The sequence below is a fragment of the Pan troglodytes genome, chromosome 5 (genome assembly GCF_028858775.2).
Source record: "Pan troglodytes isolate AG18354 chromosome 5, NHGRI_mPanTro3-v2.0_pri, whole genome shotgun sequence".
Lineage (NCBI taxonomy): Eukaryota > Metazoa > Chordata > Mammalia > Primates > Hominidae > Pan > Pan troglodytes.
The window spans coordinates 133,824,894-133,839,999 of record NC_072403.2 but is presented as its reverse complement, the minus strand read 5'-3'; the positions used below and the strand labels follow the sequence as shown (position 1 = coordinate 133,839,999).

The 15,106-nt window shown below is 36.0% G+C and overlaps 1 long non-coding RNA gene across 1 annotated transcript in view; it reads right to left on the bottom strand.

Moving 5' to 3' along the window:
- Positions 1-550: 550 nt before the first annotated feature.
- LOC104006967 (uncharacterized) overlaps positions 551-15,106 on the bottom strand; it is a 195,375-nt gene continuing 180,819 nt past the window's right edge. The window contains exon 4 of the long non-coding RNA XR_001718698.3: positions 551-5,646. This is a non-coding gene — a long non-coding RNA (uncharacterized LOC104006967). The remainder of the gene's footprint in view (positions 5,647-15,106) is intronic.

The following is a 15,106-nucleotide window of genomic DNA, read 5'->3' as shown; positions in this document are numbered from 1 at the left end:
AAAATAATAAGCAGTTTTTGATAAACAGTACAAAAGTAATCTTAAAATATTCCTTGAAATCTATGAATTATTCTCCAAACATTTTTTGGAACAATTTATGCCACTAACAGCAATATGAGGATTTAGCTTCTAAATTCTCATGACCAATAGATAAGTGCTGAAAAATAATTTAACTTTTTGTTCATGTTACCTGTTTTCTTAATAAAGTTACATGCTATCAATAAATAGTTAAAATCCTTTCAAAAGACATCATTGCTTTTTTATATTGGATATTGCTTTTGGTGTTAATCAGTCCTAACATTATGAAATGTAGCCATTGAGAAAACAATAGGTGAATAATAGTTATTTAAATCAAGTTTGTATTTTTTTTTTTTACTATGGTGAAAACCTCTGAAAACATTTTGGATATCTTAATTTTTATCAAAACTGATTCATCTGTTTTATTCATTTCAAAAATATTATTATGCTGTTGAAAGAAGAGTTTGTTAATGACAAATAGTCATGATTCCAATTTACGTTTTGAAAAAGAAGCATGAAGTTGGAGGACCTGTGCAATTTCAAATTTTAATACAAAGTTACAGTAATCAATGCAGTATGACATCAGTATAATAATAGATATGTAGATCAATAAAACTGGATGAAGAACCCAGTAAAAAACCCACACATTTACAGTAAATTGATTTTTAACAAAGATGCCTAGGCAATTCAAGAGGAAAACAATAATCTTTACCACAAGTGGTGTTAGAACAAATGGATTGCTATATGCAAAACAAAAACCAAACCAAACCAAAACAAAAAATCTCAGATGATTACTTTACATCATATACAAATTTAAATAAACATGGATCTGAGACATAAGTAGAAAAATTAAAACTATCCACATTTTAGAAGAAGACATCTGATAAACAATGTGTGTCCTTAGGCAAGAATTTCTTAGACATGATTCTGAAAGCCTGATTCACAAAATAAAAATTGGCGAATTTGACTTCATCGAAATTGAAAACTGATGGTATTCGAAAGATCCCATTTCAAAAATGGAAAGACAAACCACAAAGTGAGAAATATATTTGCAAATCATACATATAATAAACACTTGTATCCAGAATATAGTTGTCATCTATTGCTGAATTACTCTTAATACTTAGCATCTCAAAACAACAAGCCATACAGTTTTGAGGGGCAGGAATCTGGAAGTGGCTTAGCTGAGTGGTGCTGGCTCAGGGTGTCTCAAGACAAGCTGTTGGCCAAAGCCACAGTCATCTGGAGCTAGACAATTCCGTGCTCACTCATACGGTTGTTGGCAGGCCTCGGTTCCTTGTTGGCTGTTGGAAAAATACCTCAGTTCCTTGTCCCAGGGGCCCTTTACAGGCCATCTGATTGTCCTCAAGACACGGCAGCTGGATTCTCCAGAATGAATGATGCAAAGGGGTTTGGCAGGGGAGAGAAAGAAGCTGAGATGGAAAACACAGTCTCTTATAACCTAACCTTGGAAGTGATATACCACCATTTCTGCCATATGTTGTCTGGTTCTGTTGGTCAGACCAATCCTGGAGCAATGAGGAAGGCACTACTCAAGGGTGTGAATGCTAGAAGGTGAGGTCATCTGGCTATTGAACAGAATACATAAAGAACTTTTGAAGCTCAGTAATAAGGTGACAAATAACTCAACAAGAAAATGGGAAAAATATTTCAATAGGCATTTCACTAAAGAAGATATATGTATGGCTAAAAATAATAATAAAAACACCAAATGAAGACATGCTCAACATCATCAGTCATTAGGATAATGCAAATTAAAATTACAATGAGATATCATTATATACCCACTAGAATGACTAGAATCAAAAAGACTGACCATACCAAGTGTTGGCAAATATTTCGAGAAACTGGAACCTTTATACATTATTGGTGGGGATGTAAAATGGCACGACCATTTTGAAGAACAGTTTGGGAGGTTTTAAAAGTTAAGTATCCCTTTACCATATGACTCAGCAATTCTAATCTTAGGTATTTATCCAAGAGAAACAAAATCATATATTTAGATATCCACAAAAAGATTTGTACGTAAATGTTTATAAAATCATCACTTACAATAGCCAAAAACTGGAAACGACCCAAATGCCCACCAATAGGTGACTGGAAAAACAAAGTTTGGTGTCAATACAATAGAATGATACTCAGCAATAAAATAGAATGATCCATGCAACAAAATGAATGCATCTCAAAATAATACAAAATGAAAGAAGTCATTTCTATAAGTTTTATATTGCTACCATAATAATTCCTACAAACTTAATGACATAAAACAATACAAATGTATTATCTTATCATTTTGGAGGCCATAAGCCTGACATGGGTCTCACTAAGCTAAATTGACAGGGCCGTGTCTCTTTCTGGAGGCTCTAGAGGGTAATCTATTTCTCTGACTGTTCCCTTCTAGAGGTCCCCTCCATTTCTTGACTCATGGCTCCCTTCCTCTAACTTCAAAGCCATCAATGGCAGACTGAGTCTTTCTTGCATTGCATCTCTCTGACTCTTCTTCCATTATTGTATCTCTCTGACCCAGCTGAGAAAGGTTCTGTGCTTTTAAGGGCTGAATTGATTACATTGGGCCCATCCAGATAGTCCTGGATAATCTCCGCATTTGTACGCAATTTACGTTGGTGAAGTCCCCTTTCCAATGTGATATAACATTCACAAGTGCAGGGGATTTTATTTTGCAAACCACACTTTTTATATGAAATTTCTAGGAAAAGCAAAAATAAGTAGATGAAAATTATATCAGTGTTTGCTGGGACTGGGGGTGGGAGCAGATTTCACTAAAAATGGACATTAAAGATCTTTTTAGAATGACAGAAATTATCTAAAATGGAATCTATCACATTTGCACAATTCTAAATTTTACTAAAAATCATCAAGTTGCATATTTTCAATGGGCGAATTTTATATGTAAAATATAGTTCAATAAAACCATTAAATATTTTTAAGTGAATAGAAAAAAGCAAAGAAAAATAATTTGTTGAAGTAGTTAATACTATTAAAATAAGCCTTGAAAACACGGACCTCTTATTTGGGATTTTGACTCCTGGTGAGTTTCTGTTTTCTTCCAATCAATTAAGTTAGTGTTTTGGCTTTCATCGTGAGCACATTATGTTTACATTCAATATATCATCTGCTGATCTTAAACACATTCCTATTACATCACTTGATAGAAGTGCGTAAGTGTGAGACTTCTGAACTCAAATAAGGCCTCCCAAAAAGCTTTTCTTTTAATACTTCCATTGGATAAATTATAAACACATAGATAGAAATGCTAGAATCAAATCTCAAATGCTTCATCCTACTATATGTGTAAAACTATGATTCATTATTATTAAGAATCACAACAAAGCCCATTCACCAATTAATTTTTTTCACATAAATATGTGGTGAAACATTTATTTACAGTTTCCTTTGCCTGGCAAGTGGTAAACCAGAATACTGAAAATTTGTGTCTTTTCTGAGTACATAGACTTAGTGACAAAAAACCAAGCACTTCATACACATTTGCTCCAGAAGTACTCAGAAGGGTCATGTTACCCTACTGAAGAATAAAGGTACACACTCTGCATCTTTATTAGTGATGAATCATTAATTTATTCTGATTAGCCTTAAAGTTATGAACGAGTCAGCTAGCTGAACTGTGTGAAATGGTGGGTGGAACAGCAAGAAGTTTGATGCTGACTTATTTAACTATAGATGTTAATGCCTTGCTATGTATATTCCCATGATGAAATTCATTCTGCTTTTGCTTTGTGCCTTGAGGGCTCCTGTAATTAAAGGTGTAATGTCTACAGATTGCTTTGAAATGAAGAGTTATCCAAAGAGAAGATATTACCATATTACAGAGCCATCTGCTTAAAGCTTGCCAAAACAATATGGACAAGAGTGAGGGCCCTAATAGTGCATGCCAACATGATCTCATCTTGAAGTATGAGAACATAAGAATCAGCACATACTTCTAAATACTTCCTTCAAATAAATAAAGAGAGCCTAATTGTTTAGCTAATTTATTTTATTTTATTTCTTCACTATAATTTTTCCTACTCTATTTTTACTACTGTGGACTTTTCAAAATCCCTTAAAATTGATGGCCATATATTAGCATGTAATTTAAAAAGCTTCAGTTTCTTTTCCCATGTATTGATGATTTTAACAAAAGAATCAGGAGTTAAATAGATATATCCCTGGGAAATGCAATTTTAGAGACATTTATTAATGCCTATATTTCATTAATTATTTAAAAGTAGGGTTTTGAGGCAGCAACAATTTTTCTATTATATCTGTAACCATAAAAGATTAAAAAGATGCATTCATTTTTTTTCAATCTTTATTTTAAGTTCCAGAGGATATATTCATTTTTAGTTAAGTGGAAGTAATGCTTGAACCATGAATAAAGACACAGATTCATTTGAGTAGGCTTTGTTGGTCTGATTCATTAATAGTTTTTTAAACGTTAACATTCTTACCAAGCAATTTTTATTTCTTAAAAAAATCCTGAGTTTAATAACAGGTTAGAGTAGTTTCTGTTACCAAAATGACTTCGAAATTCCACATAATTAGAATCAGATAAAATGTATGTTCTGCAACCAATTTCAAGGGTGCTATTTAAAAAAAACCATGACAACACCAGGATTTAATTTCTGACCTATTTCTCAGATCTTTTTATTTAATCCACAATCCAGCATTTAAAAAAAAAGAATCCCACAAGGAAGCAATGGACTTCAGGTAAATAATTTTTTTTCTTCAGAAGTGACTGGGATCAAGAGAGACTAAGAGATCCTTTGTTTCTTGTCAGGAAACCTGGATTTCCATTCAATTACCACAGAAACATATTGTGCAATCTAGAAATATTCTATGTCCTTAGCATAAATGAATGGAATTGACTATATAAACTTTTATGAAAGTAAGTTCTAAAACCCTATTCTAGAACTCAAAAGGTTAATACCGAGTCTAAAAACAAATGGGTTGAAAAGTCACCTTTGAAGTTTAGAAGCTGGATCTCAAATTCTAGGCCTGTTCATGAAACCACAGGTTTACTGGAGCAGATAAAATAAGGAAAACCTTGTAAAAATTTCTCAGAAGTTAAACCCACCAGAAATGTGCATAGTTTTTGCATTTTCCACATCTAAGCTTCTGGTCAATTAGAAAGACTATGGTCAAAAGGTGCACACTGCTTAGATGCTGGCATTGATTTAATTAAAGGGAAAATGGAAGAAATGAATTCTAAGAATGGGGCAAATCTTAATGTCTTAATTTGTTTTGTGCTGTGAGTCTGGGCAATTTATAAAGAACAGAGATTTATTTCTTACCATCCTGGAGTAATACACAGCAATTTAGGCTTTTTCTAGCCTGCTCCTCTAAATTCTTCCATACTCTACCCCTTACCAAGTTCCAGAGTGGCTTCCATTTTTAGGTATTTGTTATAACAATGGTACTACTCCTTCATACCAATTTTCTATCATAGTCCATTTTGTGCTGCTATAGCAGGATACCTGAGACTGGGTAATTTATAAAGAACAGGGATTTATTTCTTACAGTTCTGGAGGCTGAGAAGTCCAACATTAAGGTGCTGGTATCTGGTGACGGCTTTTCTGTTGCATCATCCTATGGCAGAAGGTGGAAGGGTAAGAAAGCATGAGAAGGCAAGACAGAGTTGAAATCACCTTTATCAGGAACCTGTTCCCATGATAATTAACCCATTCCTGTGATAACAGCATTAATCCAGGGCAGAGCCCTCACGATCTAATTACCTCCTAGAGATCCCAACTCTCAATACTGTTGCATTGAGAATTAAATTTCCAATACCTGAACTTTGGGGGACACATTCAAACCACAGCAGTTAAGTAACTCTCATTTTCCCCTTATTCCCATACCTATATTCAAGCTACATGAAAATTTTTTTTCCAATTAGAAGTACATAGTTGTAGCTACTTCAGTTTAGTAAATGTCACTGAATAGCATTTCATGAGACAAATTCAGTAGATAAACCTAAAGGTCCTTGCTGACATTTTTCTCATGTCAGTCTTAATAGTTTCTTAATCTCACTTTAATTATCTTAGTTTAAAAGCCAGATTCTAAATGGGTTACATAGAATGACCAGTGGACAAAAACTAAAGGAGTCATTTTAGGCTGGAGGCTTTTTTTTTTTTTTTGAAACAGTCTTGCTCTGTCGCCCAGGCTGGAGTGCAGTGGCACAATCTCGGCTCACTGCAACCTCCGCCTCCTGGGTTCAAGCGATTCTCTTGTCTCAGCCTCCCGAATACCTGGGATTACAGGCACGCACCACCGCGCCCAGCTAACTTTTGTAATTTTAGTAGAGATGGAGTTTTGCCATGTTGGCTGGAGGGTTTTAAATGAGCATTTGTTCCTATTAGAGGTTGCCTTGGTAGTCATTGCCAGATCTGGTGCCTTGTACAGTGCCTGGTACATGGGAGAGAATTATTAAATGTTGGATTAATGAACAGACATACCTCAACCAGGCTTTATTGGGTTAGCCTATCTCAAGAGAGGGGTCACTTGTGTGTAAGACGAAAAGGGGTTATGGGAAGAGTTTATTTTACCTGTTATCGTATCTCTCTCGCCAAACTTCGTACCAGCTCTCATGAATATGTTGCTTTCTGTACCTTCCCTGACCACATATTTCCAGAAATGCCACATCATAAATATTACACAGGAAATAAAGCATCTAAAATTATAAACCCTCTGACCAGAATGTCTTTCATCTGACCCACAACTTGTGCTAAATAATCAATCCCCAAACCCCATGGAATTTTAAAATGTGGGGTTTCTGGTGCTGAATATTTTGTGATTTGTCTTCTCTTGAGGCTTAAAATTTTCTATGTGCTGGTACAAGTAAATATAGAGGTAAAAAATAAATAGGCTTTTATTGGACAAGCGACTTTGAGTGCAGACTATAACGTGTTTGAGGAGAGATTTATAATAAAATTTAGTTGGTCCAACAAAGCCTAAATGTTTATGTAGCTCATTCAAACTTGTCTGTGTCCTCAAATTGACACTGTTTTACTTCATGCCATATCAGATAAAGTTTAATGTGTTTATCTGTAGGAGAAAGAGCTTCTTGTCAAACATGAAAATAAGAGAGAAACAGGTGGAGTTTCCTCACTGAAATTAGTCAGCAACACGCCATGTCCATTACGAACCCTCACATTCAATAAAGTGGAGAATGCCAGGATACTGCAGCAAATGGAGTTTTGCTGAAGATCAAAGCAATGTAAGCTGCTATAACACACTTTATGTTCTGCCTTTTCATTTCCTGTAGGTGGTGAGCTCCTGAATTGTGGTAATTACCAGTCCTTGATTGAAGGCAATTCATTTCCTTCCTGACACTGAAAATATCAAAAAGCAAGCTGCCTCTCGATGGCCCTAACTTTATAGCTCATTTGTAATTATTCTAATCAGTTGTAAGGAGCAGGTAAGAATGAGAATATGTTTTGTTTAAGACAGTCTGAAGTTCCTTGCTGGAGCTTATTTCTAAATACCCTCGGTAGTTTGTTTTATATTCATAAACTAATTTGATCACTTCAAATTCTTACCGATTTTTAATTAGTCTGTTAATAAAAAAAACCTTATCCAATTATATTCTTACAAAAAATTGTATCTTATAATTCTATGATCTAATTAAATTGCAAAGTTAAAATTGTGCACACTTTTTAGGTTGAAAAGTTTAAAAAGAACAAAAAGCAGGTATAAAAATACACTTTAGTTTTCATTTTCAGATAGAGTAATTATATATATCATATATAAAATTTATATATAAAATTTTTATATATCATATATAAAATTTATATATATGAAAGAATATATATTTTTCATATATTTATATATAAAAGAAATCATATATATATATATATAATTTTTACCTTAGCTATCTCCAAAGATAAAATTCTTAAGATTGATAGGGAGCTGAGAAGAAATTTTAAATAGTGGATATAACTTGTAATCATTTAAGATTTAATTAAGTCACATTTCCAGCAGATGTTCTAATAAATACGATAGTAGTAATTAGTATTATTATTAGGATAGTGCCTGAAATAAAAGGTGTAAACATTACATAAAGCTTGGATAGAGAGCTGTAGGCTCAGAATAAAAAAACTTCAGACTGGAAACATACCTGAAAGAATCTTAGTCAATTCCTGAGTTTTACAGTTAAAATTCAGTTTAGAAAAATAAACCGTCTCAAGTTAAATTGTCACTTAGTGGCTTAGTTGAGGCAATAATTTGTGTCTTCTACTTCTAATTCATTTACTCTGGTTTTTTTTTTTTTTTAGATATACTAACTGACAAACATTACTATATGTATTCAACTATTCCTATAATTATTAATTTAAATAGTCTGAAGTTAAACTTTTACATACAGAATAATACTTGAACATATTTTATACAGTGCTATACATTTTGTAGATCACATTGAATTTTTTATTGCTTACTCTATATTTATTTCTTTTGTACCCGCATAATTATGGCAGTAGAAGAAAGTTAAAAAGAAAGAGCAAATACACACAATTTTCACTATCATGTATGATTTTTGGTTTTTACTTCTAGAATTTATCCATGCTTACATATTTTCTGAAGTTGTAATGATGAGGAAATGCAATCTTTGTTCTGTTTTATTTAAGTAACATTATATTATGACATTGTCATGTTCATAATTACTACTTTAGCAACTAATATTTCATTGACTTAATTTGATAATTATCCAGTCATTTCCCTCTTGTGAGTGATTAGGTCATTTCTAGTATTACTATAAAAAATACTGTTGTGAATTTCTTTGTGTACATTGCTTTTCTATATTGTTTGTCTTCTGATTTTTTTGTGTGCAGATAAATCATATTATGCTTATGTGCATAAATTATGTCACATAGGCTCGTGTGATTAAACAGCACAGTCCCTCGTTTACCTGAAGTGGAACGTGAAAACAGCAGAGAAGCTACAGGCAGAACTTGCCTTATGCGCAGAAGGGTACCCAGAAGTCTGCAAAGATAATTTATAGGAAAACTCCCCAAATCACCCCCAGTAGTCTTTCCTAAAATTTCCAACAATGCAATTTCTCAGTACTTTTTTAAGAGGTAGGTATTTAATAAAGTTAAGGCATTTCTAGACTAAACAAAGGTAAAGCATTAGCTAACACATACGCAGGGTCTAGTTTATATGATTAATTCCCATTACCAATCATAAATTCTTAGGCAGCATAGACTCAGTTCTTCAAATAAGTATTAAAAAGAACAATATTGAGAGCATGACACTATGATGTCTCTTGAGTGAAAGAAAATAAGAGAATTGAACTTCAATCTCTCATACATTATAAACATGTTTCCTACACAAAACACATACCAGTCAATGAAAAGGTCATGGTTTTTCACAAGTTCTTTAGGACTCGGGCCCAGAATTCACAAGACTGTTGTGATTTAGTCACTCATTATTGTTCAGCATTTATTTTCCTGGCATATACAGCTATACAGCTACCATGTATTGCAAAGCTACAATGTCTCAGCCACTTTTTTTCATGATCTCATTTCATCCTTATAATAACTCTATATAGTATCCATTATTTCTCTCATTTTACATATGTGGACATCAAGGCTGAGAATGTTGAAGTATTTTGCATAAAATCACAAGTTCTGAGCTATGAAGTGGCATAGCCAAAATTCACCTTTCTCTGAATGATTATTCTGTAAGTACTCCTTAGTGAGCAGGGATTTCTACCATAATATGTCAACAGCTTTTTGGGGCTATCTGAATTCTCTTGTGATTTTTCTATTCATAAAACTTGAAAAACCTCTTAGTTAATTCTTTTTCCCAGAATGTCAGTCGTGCTGGACATTTACTCTGCTGTTAAACATGTAACTAGAGAAATACAAGTGGGAACCACATTTGTGACCCAAAATGAACTTTTCAAAATTTTTTTGAAATCTTATATTTTGCACTCAATCTTCATGACTAAAGTGTACTAAAGTCACAACAGATATTCCAAATCAGCAGTTGTGTTGCCAATGGAATGTCAACAATATTAATTCAGATTTAACAACCACTCGGATTCATCTCTTTAGATTCAAGTCCCATAAAAACACAGAATGAAGTCTCATGACTTTTATTAAAATGTCTCTAAATATAAGCCCTAAAAAGCAATTAACTCTGATATGGTGTTTGGATCTGAAAAATTTTGGAGAAGAAAAAGAATGTAAGAATGTACCTGCACCATAAGCATAGCAACTTCAGATTTAACTAATTTTTTTGTTAAATTTTGTTCAGTAACTAAGCTGATCTCTCAGAAAATCATTTAAAATTACTCACAAGACTGTAATTATGTAGTGTTGGAATGATCTTGGTACAGAATCGAAAAAAAATCCTTTCTTTAACTGCTTCAAAAACTTCACCCAAAAAAAGGATTGAATTCTAAGTTTTTAAAGTTTAAGAATTCTACCACAAATTTAACTTCAAGGAGAAAATACTTTAAGTTATAATTAATGTATTATTGGTAAATGTTTAGGATAAAAAGTCTCATACTAGAAATCCACACACACACAAAAAAAAAAACAGTTTTGAATCCATAATAGGTAGAAAGATAGTGTGTGATATGGTTCGGCTCCTTGTCCCCACCCAAATCTCATTTTGAATTGTACTCCCATAATTCCCAAGTGTTGTAGGAGGAACCCAGTGGAAGATAATTTGAATCATGGGGCGGTTTCCCTCATACTGTTCTCATGGTAGTGAATAAGTCTCATGAGATCTGATGGTTTTGTCAGGGGTTTCTCTTTTTGCATATTCCTCATTTTCTCTTGCTACCGCCATATAAGAAGTACCTTTCACCTGCCACCATGATTCTGAGTTATCCCCAGCCACGTCAAACTGTAAGTCCAATTAAACCTCTTTTTCTTCCCAATCTCGGGTATGTCTTTATCAGCAGCATGAAAATGGACTAATACAGTAAATTGGTATCAGTAGAGTGGGGTATTGCTGAAAAGATACCCAAACATGTGGAAGTGACTTTGGAACTGAGTAACAGGCAGAGGCTGGAACAGTGTGGAGGGCTCAGAAGAAGACAGGAAAATGTGGGAAAGTTTGGAACTTCCCTGTGACTTGTTGAATGGCTTTGACCTAAAGCCTGATAGTGATATGAATAATAAGGTCCTGGCTGAGGTGGTCTCAGTTGAAGATGAGGAATTTATTGGGAACTGGAGCAAAGGTGACTCTTACTATGTTTTAGCCAAGAGATGGGCAGCATTTTGCCCCTGTCCTAGAGATTTGTGGAACTTTGAACTTGAGAGAGATAATTTAGGGTATCTGGCAGAATAAATTTCTAAGCAACAAACCATTAAAGATGTGACTTGGGGCCAGTCACGGTGACTCATGCCTGTAATCCCAGCACTTTGGGAGGCTGAGGTGGGTGGATCACTTGAGTCAGGAGTTCAGGACCAGCCTGGCCAACATGGTGAAACCCATCTCTACTAAAAATACAAAAATTAGCTGGGCATGGTGGTATATGCCTGTAGTCCCACCTACTCAGGAGGCTGAGGCAGAAGAATTGCTTGTACCAGGAGGTGGAGGTTACAATGAGCTGAGATCACACAACTGCACTCTAGCCTGGATGACAAAGACTTTGTCTGAAAAAAAAAAAAAAAGTGACTTGGGTGCTGTTAAAAGCATTCCATTTTAAAAGGGAAACAAAGCATAAAAGTTCAGAAAATTTGCAGCTTGATGATGCAGTAGAAAAGAAAAACCCATTTTTTGAGGAGAAATTCAAGTTGGCTGCAGAAATTTGCATAAGTAACAAGGAGCCCAATGTTAATCCCCAAGACAATGGGAAAAATGTCTCCAGAGCATGTCATAGGACTTCATGGCAGCCCCTCCCTTCACAGACCCAGAAGGCTAGGAGGAAAAAATGGTTTTGTGGGCCAGTCCTAGGGTCCCCATGCTGTGTGTGCAGCCTAGGGACTTGGTGCCCTGCATCCCAGCTGCTCCAGCCACTGCTAAAAGGGGCCAAGATACAGCTTGGCTTATGGCTTCAGAGGGTGCAAGCCCCAAATCGTGGCAGCTTCCACGTGGTGTTGAGCTGGCAGGTGCACAGAAGTCAAGAATTGAGGTTTGGGAACCTCCACCTAGATTTCAGAAGATGTATGGAAATGCCTGGATGCCCAGGCAAAAGTTTTCTGCAGGGCAGGGCCCTCATGGAGAACCTCTGCTAGGGCAGTGTGGTAGGGAAATGTGGGTTTGGAGCCCCCACACAGAGCTCCTACTAAGGCACTGCCTAGTGGAGCTGTGAGAAGATGGCCATCGTCCTCCAGACCCCAGAATGGTATATTTACCAACGGCTTGCACCATGCACCTGGGAAAGCTACAGACACTCAACACCAGCCTGTGAAAGCAGCCAGGAGGGAGGTATGCCCTGCAAAGACACAGGGGTGGAGTTGCCCAAGACTTTGGGAACCTATCTTTTGCATCGGTGTGACCTGGATGTGAGACATGGAATCAAAGGAGATCATTTTGGAGCTTTAAATTTTGACTGCCCCACTGGATTTCAGACTTGCATAGTCCCTGTAACCACTTTGTTTTGTCCAATTTTTCCCATTTGGAATGGCTGTATTTACCCAATACCTGTATTCTCATTGTGTCTAGGAAGTAACTAGCTTGCTTTTGATTTTACAGGCTCATAGGCAGAAGGGACTTGATTTATCTCAGATGAGACTTTGGACTGTGGAGTTTTGGGCTAATGCTGAAATGAGTTAAGACTTTGGGAGACTGTTGGGAATGCATAATTGGTTTTGAAATGAGAGGACATGAGATTTGGAGGGGTCATGGGTGGAATGATATGGTTTTGCTCTGTGTACTCACCCAAATCTCAACTTGAATTATACTCCCATAATTCCCATGCATTGTGGGAGTGACTCAATGGGAGATAATTTGAATTATGGGGGTAGTTTCGCTCATATTGTTCTCATGGTACTGAATAAGTCTCACAAGATCTGATGGTTTTATCGAGGGTTTCTGCTTTTGCATCTTCCTCACTTTCTCTTGCCACCACCATGTACGAAGTGCCTTTTGGCCAGGCACGGTGGCTCACGCCTGTAATCCCAGCACTTAGGGAGGCTGAGGCAGATGGATCACGAGGTCAGGAGATCGAGACCATCCTGGCTAACATGGTGAAACCCCATCTCTACTAAAATCACAAAAAAATTAGACGGGCGTGGTGGCGGGCGCCTGTAGTCCCAGCTACTCAGGAGGCCGAGGCAGGAGAATGGTGTGAACCCGGGAGGCGAAGCTTGCAGTGACCCGAAATCGTGCCACTGCACTCCAGCCTGGGTGACAGAGCAAGACTCTGTAAAAACAAAAACAAAAACAAAAACAAAAACAAAAACAAAAAGAAGTGCCTTTCACCTCCCTCCATGATTCTGAGGCCTCCCCAGCCATATGAAACTGTAAGTCCAATTTAACCTCTTTTTCTTCCCAGTGTTGGTTATTGTCTTTATCGGCAGCATGAAAATGGACTAATACAGTGGCCATAAATAGATATTGAACTTTTAACTGTGAAGATGAAATTTTGCTACATATTCAGCCTAACTTTACATAGTTAGCTAAGCTCTATATCATTACACAATTACGAATATAGTTATATGACGAGTTAAGTCCTATGAAAAGGAAAGAACATGATTCTATGTAGGTGCACACAGTTCTCAAAATTTGCTTGTAAAGGGTAAAACATATTTTCTGATAGAAAATATTTTAAATTAGAGCCTCTCCCCACCTGAAACCTATTGAATGTGTAATTAAGTTGAATTGTGCTTATTATGCTTGAGACAGAACTCTGAGTTCAGGAAGGAAGGAGGCAGAGAACAAATATTTACTTCTTTCTGGCTACAGGGTTGGCTGTGAATAAAATTTGGCATAGGCAATATACATGGGAATTTTTTTACTTCTTTATATTTATTCCTCTCTCACTTCAATATTGCTGTTATTTGGGTATACTATGCTCATTTCCTAATTTAAACTATGCTTATTAGCACACTTCCCAGCACCAGCCTACCCCTCAAACTACTCTGTGCCTCAAAATTATCTCCTCCATTTTTGTTCCTACTACAGTGCCTTGCACATAGAAGGCACACAATAATTATTCATTAAAAGAATGAATGAAATAAGAAACATAGAAAGTGTTAGAGAAGGCACCAACCTAACAGAAAGAAAAGATGTGGCTTTAACTATCCTTTGCCTGTTTACTTCCTCTACATTTACATTCTCAGCTATTCAAGTTTTATACTGTTGTTGTTCTGTACAATGATTTCTTAAAGGCAAAAGCTTGAGCTCCAACAAGGTTAGGGGGCATCAGTGCAGATGTTTTATGGACATTTTTAGAATTGGTGTTGATAGAAGTCTCATTTTAAAATGATGTAAAAACTGAGGCTGTATAGCCTGATTCATAATGCTTAAAAGACCATTACGAATCATTATGAAACAAAGCAAACACATAGTTGTCATATAATATAGCAGTTCTAGGCTTGCTTCATGTGTTTCAAACAGTGATGGTTCCTTAAGAAGTCACATCTCTGTGCTATCTAACACATAAACAGGCACGATAAAACAGTACAGCTACTGTGCTGTAATGTAGTTCATGGCCAACACTGCTCAGTGCTGAGTGTGGCACCCGTGGTAATTCGTGAGCGAGGTGCCTCCTTAGGCCTTTCCTGTGTTGCATACCTATCTCATTGCTAAACTGCATCTGGTTAGAAAGCCCATCCACATGCTCTTGTATGGTCAAAAAGGAGAGACTTCTTCTATACAGAACTCACTCAATGCCCGGCATGGGCACATGGCAGGCTGACAGCCAAAATGTGCCCACTAAGCCCCTAACAAATGAATCATGAATCTGGGTGACTGGAGAGACAAATGTTTACCATGGAATGGTAACAAAAAAGTCTGGGCTTTTTGCCATTTAGGAAAAAAAAAAAAAAAAAGAAGTATGTGAACCTTCTTATCCTTTCCCAGATAGAGCTCTGAGAAGGTGTAGTACAATCAACTCAGTCTTTGGAGGGGCATATTGACAACAAAATGATAC